Source organism: Rattus norvegicus, chromosome 8, assembly GCF_036323735.1.
Source record: "Rattus norvegicus strain BN/NHsdMcwi chromosome 8, GRCr8, whole genome shotgun sequence".
In the NCBI taxonomy this organism is placed as follows: domain Eukaryota; kingdom Metazoa; phylum Chordata; class Mammalia; order Rodentia; family Muridae; genus Rattus; species Rattus norvegicus.
This window is the reverse complement of record NC_086026.1, coordinates 64130782-64155566: the sequence shown is the minus strand read 5'-3', so window position 1 is coordinate 64155566 and position 24785 is coordinate 64130782. Positions and strand designations below refer to the sequence as shown.

General features: G+C 43.6%; 1 protein-coding gene across 3 annotated transcripts in view; it reads right to left on the bottom strand.

Moving 5' to 3' along the window:
- The window catches only part of Ireb2 (iron responsive element binding protein 2), an 83551-nt gene that overhangs the window by 52136 nt on the left and 6630 nt on the right, over positions 1-24785 (bottom strand). Inside the window, exon 1 of one of the 3 annotated variants that reach the window (XM_063266079.1) lies at positions 451-507. The exons of 1 other annotated variant lie outside the window; for it this stretch is intronic. The gene's annotated coding sequence lies outside the window, so the exon portion shown is untranslated. Of the gene's footprint in view, positions 1-450; positions 508-24785 lie in introns of those variants that run through there. One more of the 3 variants, XM_063266078.1, reaches the window with a different exon arrangement.

Below are 24785 nucleotides of genomic sequence, written 5' to 3'. Positions count from 1 at the left end.
TTGTTTTGTTACACACATTGTGTCACAGAAATCCCAGGAAACACACAAATGCCTTCTTTGATTAGCCAGAGTACAGCAGAGACAGCACAGTTAAGACACCTAGTGGTGTCTCAACTTTAGCTCTGAACTTGACTGTAGGATCACATCCCAGTGAATCTGTCGGTCCTTAAGCTGTGTCAATATTTGTCAAAAGAAAAAGTGCCTAGGTTTCGGAATGCTTTCCTGTAGTCCGTAACTGCGTTTCCACTCTCTGATGCACACCCTTCCGTTTGTCCCTTTCATCACAGATACTGCGGTGTCCTGTCAGAGTAGAATTTCCTACTGTTGTTTGACCTCATCCATCAGTACCACAGTTTGGGTTCTGGTCATTTCTTACTTGGTGTTAGGCTGAGCCATCTCAAATTGATCACTTTGGGCTAGTCACATGGCTCGGTGGAGGAAGACACTTACCAAGCGATCCTGGTGACCTGACTTTGATTCCCAGGATCCAACTCCACGAGGTTGTCCTCTGATTTCCATGTGCCGTGGGACTTACACTTGCACACATCATACACACATGCACAATCAGAAAAATAAACAATAAATTTAAAATGTTAACCTTTGGACATTGTGATCTAAACATAGTGAGTTTTATATGTCAGCTTCCTGATATTCTAACAGCTCTCCCTGTTTCACCCTTGACTTCTTAATTTGCCATTGCTCCAAGTACCCTTACAACCCCACCAGGGTATCATCTCCCCTTAATCACAAATCAGATTATTTTTGTCTGAAATCCTTCAGAGTTTCTGCACATGTTATCAAGATCAGACTTCCCAGCTCAATGTCTGAGGCCTTCTTGGGCCTAGCTTTTATTTGTTCTGCTGTCTATTTTTCCCCTTTTCTTAGCATGCACACACACACACACACACACACACACACACGCGCGCGCGCGTGCGCGTGTGTGTGTGTGTGTGTGTAAAGACAAGGTTTCATGTATCCCAAACTGGCCTCCAACTTGCTATGTAACTGAGAATAATCTTACTTCTGATTCTTCTGCCTCTTGTTTTTTTAGTGTTGGGATTACAGACATTCCACTATACCTGATTTCTGTCTCTGTCCTTGTCTCTGTCTCTGTCTGTATCTCTGTCCCTCTCCCTTCTGCAGCCCAGGCTGTCCTCTAACTCATAACAATTTTCTGCTTAAACCTTCGGAGTGCTGGGATAGAGGCATGGACCATCATGCTCAGTCCAATCCCTGTGACAGTTTCAGATCTAGGATCGGCTTCAGGAGTCCCAAAAGACTTCCCTAGCCAGTATCCCAGTTAAACAGTAAACCGAAGTTCCCAGAAAAAGCCACACCTATGTGAAAGATTCTAACAGCCAACTGACTGGGCCCAACTTTGTGATTACACAAAGTTGGAATGCTTTAAATCAAGAGTCAAACTATCTGGGCTAGCTTTAGTCCTCCCAATAACTACTCATTGCCTACTTTAAGTCCGACCTAATATCCCTCTAACTATCAGATGAAATCTCTGGAATATATTCCCATCAGATCACCAGCTTCCACTAACCCCAAAACTAACAGTTTTCCTGGCTCTGCTATAACCCAACAGCCTGCCATCCCTGTCAGTTTATTTGGTAAGTGCCTTGGTTTATAATACCTTTGGCCTATAAAACGTTCATAAAACCACATCCACATTGGAACACACTATTCAGGACAACCTGAATCCATTCTCCTGGGCCATGGCCACACATTTTTGGCTGAGAATCCTTTCTGAGATGAGATTTGAGTTTTCTGTTGACACACCAGTACTAGTGAAAGCAGAGAAAGAGTAACTAATCACTGTGGGACACTGGGCAAGGAAGATGGAGAGACTCAGTGGCCCTAGGTCCTTTATCTTTAGGGCACTGATAGAAGCTTTAGGTTTAGGTTGAGGCAAGGGGAGAGCTATGCCTAGTTAAGCAGGCTTGGTCAAGCTGTTTGTGGTTCGGTTATCACTGCAGCTCTAGTTCCCTTTGGCTTCCCAAGACATTGCTTTCCATTTGAGAGAAAGCGAACTGGAGCCTCACTGTCAGAGATTAATGGCCTCATTCTGGAGCCATCCACTGCTGGGGTGGCAGTTTCAATCCCTATCATAGAGGTACTTAAAGAGAATCTAAGTTGAATGCAGGTCTAGGACAATGACCTGAGACATTAATGATTGGCAGTGATGTCCTGGTAGGGATGAAGATACTCTAAAGAGATTCCTGTGCTGCTGCCTTTGACTATCAGACTTCTGAAACAATGAAAATTTCCCCGGGAGTCACATGCTGAGAGAATGAAAAAGGCAAAAGTGATCCAGCCAGGGTAGGAACTTGTCTCTGGGAAGAGATTACACAGCTATTACTTGTCAGACTACCTGTCTGAGAGCCTGAAACAAAAACAAGGATGGGCCATTGGTGGCTAGGACATAACCTTGACCAAGACTGCTTGGTTAGGCATACCTTTCATCCTCTATTTAAAACCGAAACTCTATGTCAGGACCAAATATAGACCCAAGAGATGTGACAACTAGTGTTAATTGTCAACTTAATAAAATCCAGAATCACTTAGCCTCTGGACAAATCAGTGAGGACATGCTTGAAGGGATGACCTTGACTGGGTTCCTTGAGATGGGAATACACACTCGTGCATGGCACCATTTCCTGGGGTGGGATCCTGGACTATATAAAAAGGAGAAATGGGCTGAGCATGTGCCAACTAGTACTGGTGATGCCTAATTATGAATCCAACGTGTAACCAGTTATAAATACACACACACACACACACACACACACACACACACACACACACACATATATATATATATATAAAAGTATTCATGGCCTTCTGCTTCCGGATAGTGGATTCAATGTGACCAGCTTTTCAAGCTCTGCCTACCTCAGCTTCCCTGCCCTTATTAGAATGTACTCTTAAACAACTGAGATCAACCCTTTGTCCTCTGAGTTGCCTTGTCAGGGTATTTTATCATAGCAGCAGGGGGAAAAACTAAGACAAGGGGACCATTGGGCCTCTATTTATTCTTCCCAATGTTGCCACGTTGAATAAACCACTTTTCTCTACATTTTACCATTGCCTTTTCATGGGTGAGCCAGCCTCGTTTCTTTGGACATCTAGGGCCATAAGATGACTAGAGGAGACAGATACAAAATGAAGGCAGAAGCAACAGACTTTCAGCCATTTTTAAAACAGGCATTTAAAGTTGCTTCAGCTTAAAAGCATTGTCTCCTAGCTTGGACCCCAAAGGTAACTAAAAGCAACGTGAGAGCCAGGCATTTTTGCCTTCTTTTTGTAAAGCCTTTAATTATCCAGGAAGAACAAAGCCCATCAGAACAGACCCTCATTCCACCAGGAGCTGGAGAATGCACTCTGGAGCAGAAGTAATCTCTTCCTTTAAGCAAAAGGACTTTCCAGGGCCACCTTTTAGGACGAAGGCTGAGGCCACCAATGATAAACCTGATCACAGGTTGACCAGGACTGCTTAATTATGCATATGCCTTGCTCCATGCCCCAGTTCTTCCTCTAAAACTCATGTCAGTGTCTGGAAGATGAACTTAGGGTTACTGTGCCATCATGGCCTTAATCTGGGCTTGGCTTGGTTCCCCAGCCTTTGTGATCACTGTCCAAAGAACTGAAGATGAGGCACATAGAAAGTAGAGTAGAAGGTAGTTTATTACAAACTGGACTGGAGAACTCTCCAATCCAGGCAAGATGGACCGAATGGCTGAGAGAACATTGAGTGACGTACATTTTATTATTTCTAAAGCCTCTAAACCAGAAGAGCATTTTTCCTGTCTGGGTGATTGACAAGTCCACTTGGATTCACTCTTGGGGAAAGAGGGAACAACAATGGTATGTCTTTGTTCTTTATTAGGAAGCCTCTAGACAGTAATCTTATCTTAGCTTCTTGGGCAGTTCAGAATACCATGTCCACAAGCAGGGACAGACATACTTCATTTAGACCAGTATAGTTACCAGAGACCTGCAGTTTGACCTCCTGATTTCATAAGCTGCTGATGTTGAGGGAGGGGTCCAGCCCCATGACCTTCAACTGCTAACATCTAAATAGCTGTCTAACGACCAGCCTTCAAGAGTTGAGACCCTTTGATCATTTTTCAGGAGTTTCCAACCTGCATCATTCCTGATAGGAGATGGGTTTTAAGTCAATCTGCCTACTTCTGGATGAAATGAGGTTGAGTTGGAGAAGAATTTAGGGTCTTCATTCTTATTAACTTTCAGGCATCAGGTGATAATCGAAGGGATCAAGACAGCTGGAATTATAGTCTTCTAGTCCTCTACTCAGCCAAGTACATAAAATTCAAAGACTAATAGGATCACAATTCATCTCAATCACAGAGGTCATTCCCGATGTGGTAGAGTGCTCTCTCGCTCTCTCTTCTCTTCTCTTCTCTCTATCTCTGTCTCCCTCTGTCTCCCTCTCTCCGTCTTTCCCTCTCTCCCCCCCCCTCCCTCTCTATGTCTCTGTGTCTCTCTCTGTGTCTCTTTGTGTCTCTCTCTGTTTCTCTGTCTTTCTCTCTCTCTCTCTCTCTCTCTCTCTCACACACACACACACACACACACACACACACACACACACACACACACTGCACTGACTTCCTTTCAGTCCCTCTGTTCTTTTCGCTCCTGTCTATAGAAAATAGATTTTTCTCTATGTAGTAGGCCACTGATGGGACCCTCAGGTCCTAGCAACAGTTTTTGCAACTTCTTTCTGATGTCAGGAACAATTGAGTGATCATTTGTCCCATCATATTGTACTTCTAAAAGCCAAGTAATCAGCTGTAGTAGACATTTGTATGGACTTGAATTTCTAAAGAAAGGCAGGTGGATATTTACTAGGCCTGGGTCAATAGTTGCTGGCTTAGCATGACTCATACATTGTACTTCAGTCCCTCAGGCTCACAGATATTGAAATGAAGGCATTCCCAGATACCGGGGATACTAGGTGTGGTAAACCCATTAGGAAATCCAGTAAGATTGCTTCAGTACTTATGGGCCTCTTAGGCTCTATTATGTGTAACTCATCGTATCATTACCTCTCTTTAAGTCATAATTATCTCAGACATACAGATGAGATGATACACGTTTTCGTAAAGGCATCTCAATGAAAGATATTAAAGACAATAAATGAAGTGTGATTGCTTAGGACCAAAATGATTTATAACCTGTAAAAGTAACTTTTATTCACCTGTGTAATTATTGGCTCCAAGTCTGTCTCCCTTAGTCTGCTAACCCAGACTCTAGCCTCCGTATAATCTTATCTAGGCCTAGAATGTTTGCAGCCTCTGAGACTCGCTGCTGAATAATCTCGCCCTTTCATGTTCTTTCTGATCTCTTCCTGGCTGATTCATCTCAGCTGTTCTGGACCAAAACTCCTCCCCAAGCTGACCAATTCAATCTGGTTCTCTCTCGGCCTCTGAACTGTTCTGCTTGGCACAGACTAACTCTCGAAATCTGTTCTAACGTTCTGGCTCTGTCTGGCTCACTCACCTGTGTCTAGCTTTTTGTCTGTCTGTAAACTGTCGCCCTATAACTGTCCCAGTAAGACTGCCTCCTCTCTCTTCCTCTGCGCTGTTCCCCTTGTGTTGCCTTCCTTTCCTCTCCTTCTGAGAGTTGGCATATTCATTCTGTCAGATCTTTCTCTGATTTATCACTTTGTCTGCCACTCAATTAGACATCACTGACAAACGTGGGAGCTTCCTTCTACAAATTATCTTTACCGTCACTGTTTGTGATTAAAGATGTGTACTAAGGGTGTTTGTGTATTTCAGCCAGAGGGATTAAAGGTGTATGCTAAGGCTAAGCCACACCACAACTAGAGACAGGTTTTTCTAGTATATCTCGGGGTTCACAGTATGATCAGATACACTGCAACAATAACCTTGAGGTTTTTTAGTACTCTCCTTTCATTCATAAATCCAAATGGTACACTTCATAAATCTACCTCATAACATTATAAAATGAAGTGTGTGTGTGTGTGTGTGTGTGTGTGTGTGTGTACACGCGCGCGTGCGAAAAAAGTCACGAGTGTGTGGTTAACTGTGCACCTGTAAAGGCCAGAAGTTAAGTTGCTTTCCCAATTTCTCTCCACATTATTGCTGTTGCTCTAAAACAGGGCCTCTCACTGCACTTGGTGCTCACTGATTGGCAGACTAGCTGGCTAGAGAGTTCCGAAACAGGAATCTTCCTGTTCCCATCTTCCGGGGCTGAGATGACAGGCACTCATTGCCACTGGATTCAAACTCAGTTTTTCACGCTTTCACAGCACATTACCCACTAAGCTCTCTTCCCTCCTGTGTGAATGAGCAAAATGCTTACAGAAGATAGGACAAGGCCCCTTATAGGAACCAAAATTACTACCACACTGTTTACTCCTGTACCCTTCCTTCTGAAGCTGCCTTGCCTGGCCGCAAGGAAAGCTGGGAAATGAAGTCTTTTAGCAGGAAGCTGTTTGTTTAAAACAAAACCTCAGTGGTGTTAAAGCTGTTTTCTGCTGAGCAGGATCTTTGTCAGAAGAGGTAGCTCTGGGTCCACTGAAGAGGTGGTCCTCCAGTCAGGTAGCAGCGGGGAAAATCTGAACATGGTCAGCTGCAATGGATCAGGAAATTGCCATCCTGTATTCCTGAAGAGACTTGTAAAATAATTATTAAGGAGCTGTAAGCAGATGGTTTGCTTACAGAGTAAAAATTGAGAGACTCCCCAAGAAGTTTGAGGGATAGTGAGGATCAGAGGGGGAGGGACAGAGTGGACGGAGAGGAGGTAGACACAGAGTTGATTTGGAGTGACAGTGACTGATCCCATTGCCACACTGCTACACCAAAATGAGCTAATGGAAGTAGCAGAGAGATTCAGACTATCAAAGGAATGGAACAGGAGAAAACAGAGAACAAATATAAAGAATTGTGTCTGGCTTGGGGTGAAAGAAATGAAGGTTTCTTTTAGCCAGTGTTTCTTCACAACATCTAGAAGGTGCTCTTGCAGATGTATAGGGATAGATGTAGGGTGGGAACTCCTGGGCAAGCTTGTGTGAAACATTCTGTTTGGGTATAGAGTGAGGCCCGGTAAGTAAAATGTTTAACAGACAGGGTAGAAATATGAGGGTGAGGATAATAAAGACTAATGAAGTGATCCAGGGGAGAAGCCAGAGTGAACTAGAACCAGAAGCCCAGAAATGGGGGAAGCTTCTGGTTGAATTTTTGTCTGGCCCCTGTCTCTGAACATCATTTCAAACCAATTAGACCTTGTTGGTATGAGAACATTATTGCTCACAGAGAAGGGCATGCATGATGAAGTACTGCATCAGTCCAGCTAGTCCTGAAGGACGGTAAGCTGACCTGAGCTGGTCAGGCAGGCTAACTGATCGCCAAAGACCAGCCTTGGCTTGGAGAGGGGTTCTGATAGAAGGGGTGTCTGGGAGCAGTGAAAAGAACCACTTGGAGTCGAATCATGGGTTCAAACTGGCAGCCTAGGTTCTGCTGAGATGGCATTCCAGACTGCATTCTTCCTCCTCCCTCCCTTCCCTCCCTCCGTCCCCTCTTCCTCCCTCCCTCTTCCCCCCTCCTTCTCTCTCTGGGTATGTGTATTTTTGTATGTATGTGTGCGTGTGTTCTGCTCTGCTCTAGATAGCTTTTTTATGCTATTCTAAAAACTCTCTGGTTGAGACAGCTTTCTTGGCTAGTAAAAATTCTAAACGCTATCTGGATAGGTCATGGGTTTTTTGACCAAAGTTAGAAAAGATGCAATAAAAAAGTTATCGGATCTTCTGAGTTAGAAATCCTGTTAGAAAATTTCTGTTTAAAAAAAATTATTATTTCTCAGGGCTGGAGAGATGGCTCAATGGTTAAGAGCACTTACTGCTCTCCCAAAGGTCCTGAGTTCAATTCCCATCAACCACATGGTGGCTCACAACCATCTTTTATGGGAGCTGATGCCCTCTTCTGGTATGTCTGAAGACAGCATAGTGTACTCATAGACATAAAATAAATAAATAATTAAAAATTAATTCTCCACTCAATTCTTGGTGGACACAGGAGTTAACCACTCGGTCCTCCTTCAAGCCAATGGTCCCATTTCCAAGAAAAAAACTTGGGTCCAAGGAACCACTGGAACCAAAATGTATTCATGAACTACCCAAAGAACAGTGGACCTAGGGATGGGCCCGGGTATCCTATTCATTTATGGTCATCCCAGACTCTCCCTACCCTCTGTTGGGGTGAGACTTACTCTCCAAGATGGGTTTTCAGATATACTTTCTGCCAGACCAGCTGCAACTCATTGGCTCAAAAGGAGAGCACATACACATTCTGACTACCAGACTAGATGTTGAGTATAAATTATTTGAAACCACCTTACTCAGAACCAGGACTTGACTTGGTGGTTGGAAACATTCCCATCAGCCTGGGCAGAAGTGACAAAAGTGGATGAAGCAAAATGTCATCCCCATGTGGTGGTAGAATTCAAGGCTCAGGCTACCCCAGTGTCTCTCAAACAGTAATCTATGTCTTAGAAGGCATGAGAAGGAATTAAGCCATACATCTCCAGGCTCCTCCAGCTTGGGGTATTGCGTAAGTGCTTGGCCAGGAATGCACCACTCCTTCCAGTTAAAAAGCCGGGCACTAACGATTATCACTCAGCCCAGGACTTTAGAAAGGTAAACCATGGTAGAGTGACTGAACACCCTACTGTGCCTAACCCTTACACTCTGTTGAGTTTTTCGCCACCTTTCAGAATTGGTCCATGGTCTTAGACTTGAAAGATGCTTTCTTCTGCCTGTTCTTGTCACTCCAAAGTCAAGAATACTTCGCCTTTGAATGGAAAGACCCAGAGGATGGGACCACCGATTAGATTCTCCACCTGTTAGGCTCAATCCAGCCACCTTGATGCCTGATCCCTACCTCAAGCCACCATAGCAGCATGAGTGTCAAGAAATACTGGCAGAAGCCCATGGGCGGAAGAAAGACCTCTCTGACTGCCCCCTGCCTGGAGCTGAGGCTCCCTGGTTTACAGATGGGAGCAGTGGTGGACAGCACAAATGTCATCTGGACTGAACCCAACACCCCCACCCCCACCCCTGGCACATCAGCGCAGAAAATGGAGCTAATTGCCCTCACCAAGGCCCTGGAACCTGGGGCTGGCAAGAAAAATTAACATCTACGGGGACAGCAGGTGTGCCTTTGGCACAGCCCACATCCACGGGGCTATAGACCGATTGCCCTGAAGATGGAAGAAGCCGGGCCGAAGTTCACCAATGCAGGGGGTGAGGATGATGGTGTCCAGACCAATGTTATTGTGCTGCCTGGGGATGCTAGACTACAGGAGGTGCCACCTGTAACCCAATAATAATCAGATTCACTCATAAAGGCAAAGAAGCAACAGGTTGGCTAAAGGGAGAAGCTTGGGGACTCGAGTTATACAAATTGGGGTATGATGATGGCCAAAGTAAGAGAAGGGCTAACCAAACAGAGGAGAAAGAGAACAGAGTCAGGGCTGGTTCAAATCTTGGTTTAACTCCTCCCCTTGGCTAACCAACCTCATCTCCATCTTGTTAGGACCCCTAATTGTTCTCCTGCTACTATTGACCTTTGGACCCTGCATATCGAACAAGCTTATAGCCTTCATAAAAGAGAGAATAGGTGCAGTACAGCTGTTGGTCCTGCACCAGCAATATGAGACCCTGAGGACAGGACCTGAAGAATATGAGTTAGTCACCAGAGACCCCTGAGCATAGCTCCAAGATTGGAGCTTGTACAAGAAAAATGGGGGAAGAAAGGCTCCTGGGGCTTTCACCAGCCTTACATCCACCCGCCTCAGGTCACAGCTAGGCCAGGTTCCATTTTCCACCCACAGGAACATTCTTGAGTAAAAATTCTCAGAATGTAGTGACTGATAGTCACCCGACCCTCTGAAAAGTTCCAGGTAGAGTTCAAATGTGTGTTATTATCTGCCCATGCTTGCTAGCCAATAGATTTCAAGGTCAATATGCTTAGCCAATAAACTGTAACCTTGCTGATGTAACCTGTGCCCCTAAAAAATATAATTACTGCTTGTAGTAGCCATTTGGGGTCACCTTTTAGTCACTCACCTCAAGGGACAGGATAAGTGTTGACCCCAACATGCCGGAAAATAAACCTCTTGCTTTTGCATCGATCTGTGTCTCAGTGTCTCACCTGGGGGAGTCTTGAAGTAAGTACCACTGACTGAGGGTTGGGGTCTTACAGGCCCATGTTCCATTATTCCCCTTCTAGAGGTCACCTGAGGTGCTTTTAGGGGTTTGGGTGCTGATCTCTTGGTAACTGCCTCATGCTGACAGAAGGGTGATAAGGGGGACAGAGGTTAGAGTGTCTCAGGAGAGGATCCATCCATGAGGCCATGATAAAGCTTAACAGTTGGCGAAGATCCATAACAAAGTCAGGAGACAATAACTGTACAACCTGTGGGCAACATGAAGAGATAATGTATAGGAGGAAAATGTTTACATCAAGATTAATGGGAGTTGGGGTTGGGGATTTAGCTCAGTGGTAGAGTGCTTGCCTAGGAAGTGCAAGGCCCTGGGTTCGGTCCCCAGCTCCGGAAAAAAAAAAAAAAAGAACAAAAAAAAAAAAAGATTAACGGGAGTTAAATGCAATTGTTCAACTGGCCAGACCACATGCCAGAGCTCTGTAGAAGGACAAGGGAACTGAAGGAGCTGTTTGTTACATCAGACTCCTATGTAAGGACCGAGCACCTGGAAGCTGAGTAAGTCAGGTAAAGTCAGCATCCAAGGAATGAATCTGAGCACAGAGTGTCTAAGTGACGCCCCTTGCTTTTACGTTTAATCAATTTTGTAATTTGTTTCAAATATTAACTATAGTGAATGAAATCAAAGTATTTCCAGTAAAGCACAATTTTTGGTTAGAAACAATTTGATAAGGTAAAAATTTTTAAATTGGGACTATTACCTATGGTCTTACACCCATCATCTCAGGTCAAGACTAGGCCAAGTTCCATTCTCCACCCACAGTTCTGGGGAGGAGAAGAAACACTCTTGAAAAATCACAAAGCGTACTGACTGATAGTCACCTGACCCTCTGGTCTCAGATAGAGTTCAAATGCATGTCATATGTTTGCTAGCCAATAGATTCAAAGGTCAATATGCTTAGCCAATAAGCTTAAACTGTAACTTTGCTGATGTAACCTGTATCCCTAAAAAGTATAAAAACTGATTGTTATAGCCATTTGGGGTTGCCTTCTAGTCACTTGCCACGAGGGGCTGATTGAGGGTCAACCCTGATGTGCCGGAAAAATAAACCTCTTGCGTTTGCATCGAACTCTGTTCTCATGTCTCACTTGAGGGTCTCCCAGTAGCTAGGACTCACTTCAAGACCTAGAGTATATATTGTTAACATTAAATTGCTATACTTATATTCCAGGACTATACAGTAGGAATATTTTATATTAGCAAGCAATGTAAAGAGAAATTCAATGCTAAATTGTATTCCCCCAAAAGAAATTATTTTCAGCTTTCAATTTAAAAGTATTCTCCTGGAGACAGTGTCTGCCTGGATTCCTCTTCAATGTGCACTTCTCTAGAATGCTCTGTTATCACACGATTCATCGAGTGAGTGCCATGTCAAGAACAAACCATTCATTTTACAAGGTTTTCTAAAATCAATCCTATTAACAGACGCTTTTAAGTTCTTTCTACATTTCCATTCCATGTAATCAACCAAGAGTTGAAAGCTGAAAGTAGTCAGTTGTGTTTCGATACAGTAAATACTTTACATGTAACAAACTGAATTAACAAAGAAAACGAAAACTGACTCAGCAAATCTCTAGGTCACCACATATGGACAGCAGTGAGCATGTTTCTTAACACCGTTCTCTTTAAAAATAGTTGACCACTTAGAGGTTTAAATTTTAAAGCGATAAACAAATTAAATGAGTTTTAACAAATACTGGCTTTTGGAATTTCTTTAAAAAACGTTCGCAAGCACAATGAAGCATTCATTCAGCCCCTGAAGAACCACGATGTCTCCTTTTGACTCAGACACTTTCAGTGCAGTGACCCCAGGATTTATTTTAAAGTACTGGTTAGGGCTGGAGAGATGGCTCAGTGGTTAGGAGCACTGTCTGCTCTTCCAGAGGTCCTGAGTTCAATTCCCAGCAACCACATGGTGGCTCACAACCATCTGTAATCAGACCTGGTGCCCTCTTCTGGCCTTCAGGCGTACATGCAGGCAGAAAGCTGTATGATGTATGCATAATAAATAAATGTTTAAAAAAAAAAAAAAGTACTGGTTAAACCCAACAACTGCTTCACTGTCAAAGCCCTTGGACTCCTGGTAGGCCTCAAGATAAAGAGTACAGGTACTGGCTCTGGAGCTCTCCATCTGGGTAAAGACTAGATTATATTCCCAAAGCCACAGGTGGGCACAGGTTGGAGAGACTTCTTCATCTAAGTCCTCTCCTCCTGCGAATCTAAAGGCTTGGGACACACAGAATGATTTGTTGACTCTTCAGAACAAAACCAACTGTCAAAGACACAGTTTGAATATTCTGAATAACTTTCCAAGGGTATGAGTTTGATGTATCTGACAGCCTCCTTTAACCGGGGGCGGGGACCTGGGGGGGGGTGGATGGCTAGAATCCTGTTCAAGCATCCTCATATGATAGTTCAGGAGACATGGAGGGCAGAATAATTGCTATTTGCCTCTCTGTTGTTTGAGACATTTAGGATGTGAGTACATACTGAAATCCCCCACTGGGCAAGAGAATCCATTGTTCTATCATGAAGAATACTTGATCTTTTCTGTGTATAAGGAGGAGGGAGGACTATTTTCTGGTTTAGCCTACATAGCTACAGGCAGAAGCAGCAGACTTCCAGTGGGTCTTATTTCCCATGCATCCTTGTCCTGTAATTAGTCTTGTGTGTAAAATGTTCTGGGGGGATTGTGCTTCATCCAAGGTAACTATGTGGCCCTGGGGACATTCTGTCATGCAAGTGCATTGTAAATCTAACCCATTTACTCAATGATTCAATCTTTCACAATGGATTTTTAAAATATACTTGATTTTGAATATTATTTTATATTGAACAATCTAAATTTAAATTTGTTTTGCTTTACTTGATTCAGGCTTAAACTCGACAACATATATGGAAACTATATAATGGGAAGTAAAAATTGGTCTCTCCCTCCAAGCTTGTCCCTGTAAATAAATTATATTTGTACTGACCATGACAACAAACACAGTTCTGAGAACATTAAATAATTTGATCATTTATGAGGTGACTGATCATTAACTTGTATATTTTAGTTATCTTTAACAGTTTATAATACAGTAATAACTTTTATATGATTAGGATTTTACAATTTTATCCCTGTTAAATTTGAGCCTTACAAACATTGAGCTTAAAAAAATTTGCAAAGAGCCTGAAAAGACCCTTACGACCTTAGGTATTTATAAACCTTAATCATCAAACACACTGCACAGACCTTGTTCATGGCTTTGACCTCATCTGTTACTTTTTACTCTCAGGGCAAAAGTCCAACCCAATCCAAACTATCTTATGGTCTGCTGTTGCCTCCTAGATGTAAGGAAAATAAAATAAAACAAACTATCTTGGATAAAACAAACCATTTCGAAGGCCTGGTGTTATAAGAAGAGGAACTAACAGTTTTACAAGTGCTGCCTTAGTTGGTTAATACCACAAAGTCACCTTAACCAAGATGGCAGTGAAGTCACATGGTATGCCCCTCTTTAGTTAAGATGGTGGCCTACTCAGTTGGCTGCTAGGTCATCAGCCAAGATGGTGGCAAGCTACATGGTGGCTAAACACCTTCCCCACTTTTACATCTATTTTCCTAAACAAGAGTTAATCCAAGCTATGTACATGATGTGCTATAACAAATGGAAATTACCTGTACATAAACTTTTAACTATTAACTCTTTTTGTTGTTGTTGTTGTTACAAATGTTAAGCTTATTTTTTATTGGAATTTGTGGTGGCTTGAATGCTTAGGCATAAGGAGTAGCACCATTAGGAGGTGTAGCCTTATTGGAGGAGGTGTGGCCTTATTGGAGGAAGTGTGGCCTTATTGGAGAAAGTATGTCACTGTTGGTGTGGGCTTTGAGACCTCCTATGCTCAGGCTCTGCCCAGTGAGGAAGAGATCCTCTTTCTGGCTGCCTGCAGATGACAGTCTTCTCCTGGATGCCTTAGGATCTAGACCTCTCAGATCCTCCAGCACTGTGTCTCTCTGGATGCTGCCATGCTTCCTGCCATGATGATAATAGACTGAACCTCTTAAACTGTAAGCCAGCCCCAATTAAATGTTGTCCTTACAGGAGTTGCTTTGGTCTTGGTGTCTATTCACAGCAGTGAAAACCCTAACTAGGACTGTAAGGGTCCATGATTTGCAGATGATATCCCCAACTCAAATAGTATGTAAATGCAAAGAGTGTTTTGTTCTGTGGAAGTCCAACATGCTGAGGGTCTACCATCTACAAAGATGAAGAAGAGACTTTGAAGTGAGCTCACAGGCCAGACTTAAACACATTAGGGGAATTCTGGGGAGGAGTAGGTGACCTCTAAATCTTACCTCTATCTATAGGGACATTCCAAAACCATTGGAGACTGTGGGGAGTGGGGGGCTGGAAACTGTTGCTGGGGAAGTTTGGAAACTGTTGCTGAGGAAATCTGGAATCTACTGCTAACCTATTACCCTTGCCTCAGGCCAAGTGGTGGGGCAGCTTCTGAGGCCTGGACTTCCTGGACTTGTCCAGTTCTTGGAAACACAGATTTAGGCCTAGTCTCTTGAACTGCCAGTTTGAAGCCTGTCATGGAGTAAGCCTATCCTTTTCAAGTCAGAATGTTAGTCTTTAAAAACCACACTTAAGAGTCTGAGGTAAAGCTTATCCTTTAGCCAAAGTTTTAGACATAAAAGAGAGTGTTCGGAGAGTTAAACATCTGTGATTACACTGTTAAACCTGAAAAATTTGAGGAGAAAGACAAAATCTGTGACTGCCAACTAAAGCAAGCTTTATTTAAGAGGAGCACCTGGGATTGGCCAGCCAGCTGTCACCCTAAGTCAGAGTTTGAGAGAGCAGCCCCAGATGTGAGGAGGATGAGGTTTTTATATAGCTGATTTTAAGCACATGGCGTCTTTTCCTGGGCTGTTCCATTTGCTCTCTTTTTCCATCACAGCATCCATGTTAATTCCACTGGGTAAGAATGAGACCATTACCACAATTTTTGAGTGAAATTTGAACCGAGCCTTATTTATTTGGGTGCACCACAGAAGTGGCCAGTGACTGCGTCCTAGCTTGAGTTAGAGCAGTGCTGAGTCCATTTCTCAGGACCAAATCACAAGTAAAGCAGGTTTTCAGAAGTGAGGCAATAGGGCAGTTAGGAAGTATAGAAAAATCTAGACCACAACAACAAAACAACCATCCTGTGGTCACTAATTATGGAATATCAGGGTGTTCAAGGTCATGTCAAGGTCATGAGGTGGGGCAAGTCAGCTCCCGGAAAACAGAAACTCAGGTTGTACAGTAAGTGGAAACTTATTTTTAACAGTACAGCAAATGGCTACTGTCTGAAAAATAGAGTCAGGCAGGTTCCTCATCAAGTGGCCAGCCTAACTCAGGAAAAAGACTTTGGAGGAAACTTTTAAGCAAGCATGCTTGGGTCTGGAAAGGGAAGACCAAAGTCCAGCTCCTGAGTCAACCTTCTAGAACACTAAAATAGCATGTGACAATTTTTAACATTCTCCATTCCCAAAAGGTATTTAAATCTCTGTAAGACCAAACCCTGTGATCGACATATCTATAACCAGTTTGTGTGTATCTGCAGGTAGGGGCAGACAGCTGGAAATGCTTTCTTTGTCCTAACTGTTAAAGATACCAGCAGGATTTTCCAGGCTTGTGGAGGAAAAAAACACAAGTAGGCCTAATGCATATGGGAAACGAGGCACAAGGCAAAAGAATTCTATGCTATCTTGGGAATTGTAAAGAGTTTGGAGACCCAGCAAAAAAGGTGAGGTTTTAAGCCAGGCCTTGAGAAAGAGTCAGGTAAGCTGGGAACTTTTCTAGGGAAGGGACCTCAAGACATGATACTTATTCTGTCTTACATAGGTATTTAAATTAACTTAGATATTAAATATCACAAGTTTCTAACTTGGGCCCTCACTGGCCATTTGTCCAATGTATATCAAGGCCAGATCTGGACCAAGATCTGAACAAGTGAACTTGGAATTCGGTCTCCCAAATGGAGGTTTTTGGACTAGCCTGAAACCAAGCTGAGGACGTGTCCTTTAGAATGGAGAATTTGGAACCCATGGCAGGCCTGGGACCAAGGTAAAACGGGGGTCAAATCCAGCTACCCCAAGCTCCCCCCATGTCTGGGATTTGACCCAACAAATCTGATATAGGTGTGTGTGGGCATCTCCATTTCAACTAATTCCAAACTTGAGAGATTGTATATCTATCCAGTGAAAAGTTCTCAGAACTTTCCACCAGGGACCAGCGGAGAATTCCAGGAACTCTTCAATCATAGCCAGGGGAAATCTCTTGGAATCTTTGAGCAAGAGAGTCTCAATATAGATGGAGTTCTGGTGAACACAGGCCTAATAAGACCACCTCTGAGTTAGGTCTAATGGGTTACATACTTCTAGCATTTTGCTATGGTGCTTTCGTGTTCTAGTGAAATGCAGCACGGCCTTCATGATGACTATTCCCAGGTGTCAACTTGACTGTATCTGGAATGAACTACAATCCAGAAATGGAGGGCATGCCTGTGACCCAGATCCTGAGGCAGGAAAACACACACCTTTAATCCAGATCTTGAGGCTCATCTTTAGTCTGGATCACTTCCTTCTGCTGGATGCCTACAGAAAGACCGTGGAAGAAGGAAGGCGCACTCTTTGCCTACTTGCACTTCCTTGTCAGCACACCTGTTGGAACCTACTTCTTCAGGACTCCAGCACACAGAAGACCAGCCGAACCAAAGAAGTTGGCACTTGAAGTTGTTCCAGAGGACAGAATGATGGATCTTTTAAGTATCTGAAATAGGCTTTATAATTTGCCATCACCTTCAGCTACTGAAACCTCTCCTGTCACTCTCTCTCTTGAGAGCTCGGAGAATATTGAAGGTCCATAGCAGAAACTATATTTCAAACTTAGAGGTAAATGCCTTTGATTGTCTTTTTTAAAAAAAGATTTATTTCATATATGTGAGTACACTGTCTCTGTCTTTAGACACACCAGAAGAGGCATTGGATCTCATTACAAATGGTTGTGAAGCCACCATGTGGTTGCTGGGAATTGAATTCAGGACCTCTGGAAGAGCAGTCGGTGCTCTTAACCTCTGAGCCACCTCTCCAGCCTGCCTTTGATTATCTTGATCCAACAATTGTGAATGACAATGGATTAGGTGGCCCAGTACACAAAACTTTGTACAATCGGGGAGAAATAAGGAAAATGATTTTGCTGGTTGGTTGCTCTTAGAATTTCTGAATAAATTGATAAAGGACAGGAATGATAAAATTGACTGGCTCAAGATTTGAATCAACAACCCAAAGTGTGCCCTTGGAGAGAATCTTCTCTCCAGCAGCCATAGAGCTTGTGTTGCAGAAAATCAAACTGAAGCCTTCATTATCGGGTTGGCTGAATTGCAGTGAAAATTCTGGTCTCAGCCTCAGAAGGTGTCAGCAGTTAAAGGAAGGGTATTAATTGGCAAGCACTGGGATCCTATAACTTGGGATGGGGATGTGTGGGATGTGTGGGATGTATTGAAGCTGAGGACTTTGAATCTTCAGATTCTCAAGGGTTTACCTCACCTGAGGAATTAGTCCCCTCAGCCCCACCCCTTGAAACATTGCCCTTTCCCCCTGAGGAAATTAATCCCTCAGAGTCTGATAAACCAGCAGTGACACTCTGTGAAGAAAATTCCAGGCAGGACAATACTGATGTTCCTCAATGCCCACCAGTAGTTGTCTCTAGACCTATAATCAGACTCAAGACAAAGCAGGCCTCAGAGGGGAGGTATAAAGTGTAGTCTGTGAGGAAGTGCGCTACACTACCAAGGAGCCTAATGAGTTTGCCAACTCATTCAAGCAGAAGTCTGGAGAATGTCTGTGGGAATGATTTTAAGGGTGTGAGATATTGGTGGGAGGAACATAAAACCGGATCAGGCTGAGTTTATTGACATGGGTCCTCTGAATGGAGATTCTCTGTTTAAAAGATGTCAGAAGTTTGTTTGAATGGTTGGCCGAAGCATTTATCAAAAGATGGCCCACTGAACAGGAGTTGGAGATGCCTTGGCTGTGTTGATGGCGGGATTTTAAGGCTCAGGGAAATTGCGATACTAGAGTGTATGTTCGTGTAAAACCGAATTCTCCACAATGGGAAGGCCCAGAAGACACGCCCTTCACAAATCTTATAAGACACAAAATGGTGAGAGGGGGACCAGCACATTTGAAGAGTTTTGTTCTCACCTTTTTCCTCATGCCAGACCTGTGGGTTGGAGACGCTGCTCCTCAGTTGGATGAATTAAACACAATGGGTTTAATTGAGCCCCGAGGTAGCAGGACCCAGGTGGCAGCACTGAATCGTCATAATGGGCAGCGTAGACAAAAAACATTCATAATGACCTAATCCATAATGGTCAGCATAGGCAAAGTGAATTTTATAATGGCATGACTCGTATGGACCTTTGATACTGGCTAATCAGTCATTGGTGTGTCCAAGCATGAAATAGATAAGAAGTCCAGTGCATTTCTGTTTGATCTGTATAAGCAGAAAAAAAAAATCTCAAATGAAAGATTACTTTGTCTCCTGGCAAAAGGCAATCTCAGCCAGTTAACTAATTTCCTAACTTGAGTCAGTTTGCAGACCAAGAACACCTTGAATGAAGGCATGGCCAGGTTCCCCTGAAGAAGGACCTTTATAAGACATCTAAAAGTTTTGCTCTTAGCCTTTCTCTAGTTCTTCCCCACAGGAACCTATGACCTTTTTACAAGGTTTACTCTGTATACTGGGGGAAAGGAAATAATCAGACTTTCTGGAGTCTATTGGATACTGGATTCAGCTGAATTGACACTGATTTTGGAAGATCCCAAGAAACACTGTGGCTCTCCAGTTAAAGTAGGGACTTATGGAGGTCAGGCGATTAATGGAGTTTTGGCTGATGTCTGACTCACAGTAGGTCCAGTAGGTCCCTGAATTCAGCCTGTGGTTATTTCTTTCCCCAGTTCCAGAATGTATAATTGGGATAGATGTACTTAGAAGTTGGTGGGATTCTTACATTGGCTTCCTGACCTGTGGAGTGAGGGCTATTATTGATCGGAAAGGCTAAATGGAAGCCTCTAGTGTTGCTGTTGCAAAAATAAAAAAAAAATAGTGAATCAAAACCAAGATTGCATCCCTGGAAGAATTGCAGAGATTAGTGCCACCACCAAGGACTTAAAAGATGCAGAAGTGGTAGGTCTTACCACATCTCTCTTTAAATCTATCTGGTCAGTGCAGAAGACAGATGGATGGTGGAGCATGGCAGTTGACTACTGAAAACTAAATTAAATAGTAATCTGATTGCAGCTGCTGTATCAGATGTAGTGTCCTTACCTAACGAAATTAACACAACTCCTGGTACCTGGTGTGCAGCTATTGGTCTATTAAATGCCTTTTTCTCAGTACCTGTTGATAAGGACCACCAAAAGCAATTTGCTTTCAGTTGGCAAGGCCAGCACTATACTTTTAAGTCTTGCCTCAAGGATATATTAACCCCTCTGCTCTGTGTCATAACTTAGTTAGAGGGATTTTGATTGGTGGGGATTTGATTTGTGCTTACATGGGAATTCTCAAGTCTGCTGCAGGTCCCTGCCAACAGTTGGTTTTCTGACTGGTCAATAAAGAGCCAGCGTCCAGTGGTTTGGCAGGGGGACAGAGCCAGGACTTTGAGGATTCCTGGAGAGGGAACACAGGACAGGGAAAAGGATAATCTGCCAGGGCAGAAGGAAGGATATAAACATGAGAACTATGGAACGTACCATCTAAGAATCAGGAAAGAGCAGCCCCAGGTCACTCTCCCAATTTAGTCTGGGGCCTCAGAAATAAAGTGTAGGTTTTAGAAAGTAATAACTCAAGAATATTGGAGGGGAGAGTGTGTTAGCCCCAGGGAGGCTTGGACATGTCCCAGCCATTGAGCTAGCTAAGACATATTAAAAACAAGCCTTTGTGTGTGCGTCTGTCATTTGCAAATCCAGAGCTCTTGGGCGGGTGCAGAGGAGGTGTGCGTGTCTGCTGGGAGCTTAGAGTGGACTTTTATTTATTTATTTATTTATTTTTTGGAGCTGGGGACCGAACCCAGGGCCTTGCTGTTGCTAGGCAAGCGCTCTACCGCTGAGCTAAATCCCCAACCTTAGAGTGGACTTTTAAAGATTTGCTGCTTCACTTGATCATCTGTCTTTTCCATGGAATATCACATTGGTGTACTATGTTGATGACGTTATGCCGATTGGACCAAGTGAGCAGCCACTTTGGACTCATTGGTAACACATAAGCATATTAAAGGATGGAAAATAAATCCAACCAAAATCCATCTACCGCCACGAAATTCTTCGGCATCCAGTGGTATGGAGCATGCAGAATATTGCTTCTCAGGTCCCGGGTCATTTACTGCTCCTCCCACCACCAGGAAAGAAACAACGTTTGGTGGGTCTACGTGGAGTCTGGAGGCAGCACATTCCTCACTTGGGTGTGTTTGTTATTTAGGCCCAGTTACCAAGCGACTCAGAAAGCTGCTAGCTTTATGCGGGGCCTGGAACAGAAGAACATTCTTCAATAGGGTCCAGGCTGCAGATAATTCTTTTCCCTTTCAAAGACAGCTCTTGGCCTGCTATTGGACCTCAGTGGAAACTGAATGTCGGTTTCCACTAACAACGGGAAACCAAGTTGCCACGCCACCTGAACTGCCTACCGTGAGTTGGGTGTTATTGGGCCCACCAGGTCATAAAGTAGGATGTGCACAGCAGCAGTCTATTATCAAAGGGAAGTGGTATACATGTGGTCCTGAAGGCACAAGCAAGTTACATGAAGAAGTTGCCTAAATGCCTGTGGTTTCTACCCCTGTTCAATGCTGTCTGCTGCCAAGCATGCACCTATGGCCTCATGGGGAGTTCCCTATGATAGTTGACTGAGGAAGAAAAGACTAGGGCCTGCTTTACTGATGGTTCTGCATATTACTCAGGCACCACTCAGAAGTGGACAGCTGCAGCTTTACAACCGCTTTCTGGGACAACCCTGAAAGATAGAGGTGAAGGGAAATCTTCACAGTAGGCAGAACTTCGGGCAGTGCCCATGACATTACAGTTTGTTTGGAAGAAGAAATGGCCAGATGTACGATTGTTCACTGACTCATGGGCTACAGCCAATGGATTGGCTGGGTGGTCAGGACTTGAAAAGCGTTGGAGAATAGGTAAGAGAGACATCTGAGTATGTGGCTAGATCTCTCCAAATGGGCAAAGGATGTGAAGGTACTTATATCCCATGCAAATGTTCATCAAAAGGGAATTTCAGCTGAGGAGGAGTTCAGTAATCAAGTGGATAGCCCAGCCATCCCTGTCATTGCCCAGTGGGGACATGAACAAAGTGGCCATGGTGACAGAGATAGGGGTTATGCTTGGGTTCAACAACATGGATTTCCATTCACCAAGGCTGACCTGGATACAGCTGCTGCTGGATGCCAGATGTGCCAACAGCAGAGACCAACACTGAGCCCCAGATATGGCATCCACCATTCCTTGAGGTGACCAGCCAGCAACACGGTGGCAGGTTGACTACATTGGACCACTTCCTCCATGGAAAGGACATTTTCTTCTTACTAGAGCAGATACTTACTCTGGTTATGGGTTTGCCTTTCCTGCACATAATGCTTCTGCTAAAACCACCCTCTGCGGACTTACAAAATGCCTTATCCACTGTCATGCCATTCCACACAGTATTGTTTCTAAATACAGAACTCATTTCACAGCCAGAGAAGTGCAACAGTGGGCCCACCATCATGGAATCCAATTGTTGTACCATGTTCCCCACCATTCTGAAGCAATCTTTTTGATAGGTGGAATGGCCTTTTAAAGACACAGTTATAGCACCAATTGTGTGACAGCATCATGAAGGCAGGGGCAGGTTCTTCAGAAGGCAGTATATGCTTTGAATCAGGGTCTGACATATAGTACAGCTTCTCCCATAGCTAGGATCCACACATGCAGAAGTCAAGGGATAGAAAAGGGAATAGTTCCACTTGTTATCATTCCTAGTGACCCACTAAGAACGTTTTTGCTTTTCTTTTTCCCCCTTTTTTAAAATTATCAATGAATGCTTTATTATTTTTTTTTAATTTTCATGATTTTTAAAAAAATGTATTTGTGTTTTAAAGTTTCGAATGCTTAGCCAAGTTTGGTAACATCCTGTGTGGTCATGAACGAAATGTTGTGATTGTTGTTTATGACTGTGTGTGTGTGGTGTGTGTGTGTAGTGTACATATGTGAGTGTGGCCTGTGCCTGTGTTCATGTGGGAATGGGGTGGGGATGCGCTTTTGGCTCCTGTTTGTGATGATTCTGAAGTCTTATGTGAGTCTAACCTGCTGAAACTCTTAAGTTCTGCTGGCCTAGAACTGGCTTTTGGGGAGCTCCTGCCAGGTGTCACAGCAAACGTTCCATTGAACTGGAAGTTCAGTCTTCCCCCTGGTTAGTATGGGCTTTTTTTTTTTTTTCCGGAGCTGGGGCCTTGCATTTGCTAGGCAAGCGCTCTACCACTGAGCTAAATCCCCAACCCCTTAGTATGGGCTTCTAATGCCCTTAAACCAACAGGCTGAGGAAGGAATAGCTGTGTTAGGAGGGGTGATAGGTCCAGAATACCATGGGGAAATTGGATTGCCTCTCCACAATGGAGGTAAGAAGGATTATATCTGGAGTGCAGAAGGTCCCTTAGGGCTCCTCTTAGTACTACTATGTCCTGTGATTAAAGTCAATAGGAAACTACAACAGCCTAATCCAAGCAGGATGACAAAGGATGCAGACCCATCAGGAATGAAGGTATGGGTTACTCCCCCTGGAAAGGAGCCAAGACCTGCTGAGGTGCTTGCAGAAGGTGGAGGAAATGCAGAATGGATTGTAGAGGAAGGGAGTTATAAATACCATCTAAGGCCATGTGATCAGTTGTAGAAGTGAGGATTATAAGTTACATGAATGCTTCTATTTCATTGTTAATGCATTTGTACAGATATTTGCGTTTTCTTTAGATTTCTTCAACGTAAATGAAGAGAATTTCAATGGTTATCATATTTAAGTTTGAGATACTAAAAGGATGTTTCTCAAGGGATATTGACATATTCTAAATTTACAATACGTTTGCCAGTTGTACAGGGATATTATATCATGTTAGGCATATTTATGAACTGGTTATTGTTTCATCTGGACATGAGATATGACTTATGCCAAGTTGACAAGGGGTGGGTTGTGATGGCTATTCCCAGTTGTCACCTTGACTACATCTGGAACGAACTACAATCTAGAAATGGAGGGTACACCTGGGCTCTAGATAGTCAGTCAGGAAGACACAAGCTTTTGATCCAGATCTTGTGACTGGAAGACACACACCTTTAACCAGATCTTGAGGCTTACCCTCAAACTGAGCCATATCTTCTGTTGGAGGCCTTCATAAGGACAATGGGAGAGAGAAGGGTTTGTTCTTTGCTTACTTAACACTTGTTTGCCAGTGCATCTGTTGGAACCTGCTTCTTCAGGATTCCAGCTGTACAGGAGACCAGTGGAACCATCCAGCCTCATAGGACTGAGCAACTACTAGATTCCTAGACTTCCCATTCACAGCTGGCCATTGCTGGGTTAGTTGGAGTGCAGCCTGTAAGTCTTCAAATAATAAATTTCATATGTATATGAATATATATATATATATTCCCTTAATTCTGTAACTCTAGAGAACCCTGACTAAAACAGCCTCCTATCTAGAGGGCCAGACTAAGAGAAAAAAGTGGAGACAGTAAAAAAAAAAAAAAGGCTGCCTAGGAGAAACAGGTGGCCCTGCCTGACCCTCTTGGCAAGGACTGAGAGACTGAGAGACTGAGAGACTGAGAGCCAGGAAGGTTTGTCCACAGTTGGACTCAAGCTGCTGGGTGGCTCATATTTCCCATTGCAGGTGTGGTGGTTTGAGTGAAAATGTCCCCCATTGGCTCATAGTGAGTGGCACTATTAGGAGGTGTGACCTATGGAGTAGGTGTGGTCTTGTTGAAGGAAGTATGTCAATGGGGTTGGGCATTGAGGTTTCAAATGCTCAAGCCAGGCCCAGTGTCACTCTCTCTCCTGCTGCCTGCCAATCCAGATGTAGAACTCTCAGCTACCTCTCCATCACCATGTCTGCCTGTATGCTGCCATTCTTCTTGTTATGACAGTGGACTAAACCTCTGAACTGTAAGCCAGGCCCAATTACATGCTTTCCTGTTGAGGTTTGGTCTATTACTATACATTGTAACACTAAATTCTATACCCAAAGGTCTATTTGCCTATGAGTGAAATCTCACATTTACCAGCTTTTGTTGTACAAAACTTGTTCTTTAATTTAATACTATTGATTTAATAAAAATGGTATAGCCAGTTACTGGAGGGGGTTAGAGGTAGGTAGGTTTACAGTCACTTGGTTGGGGGTAATAGAAAGAGGGAGAAGGAAGACAGAAGAGAAGAAAGGATGGAGAGAGGAGGAA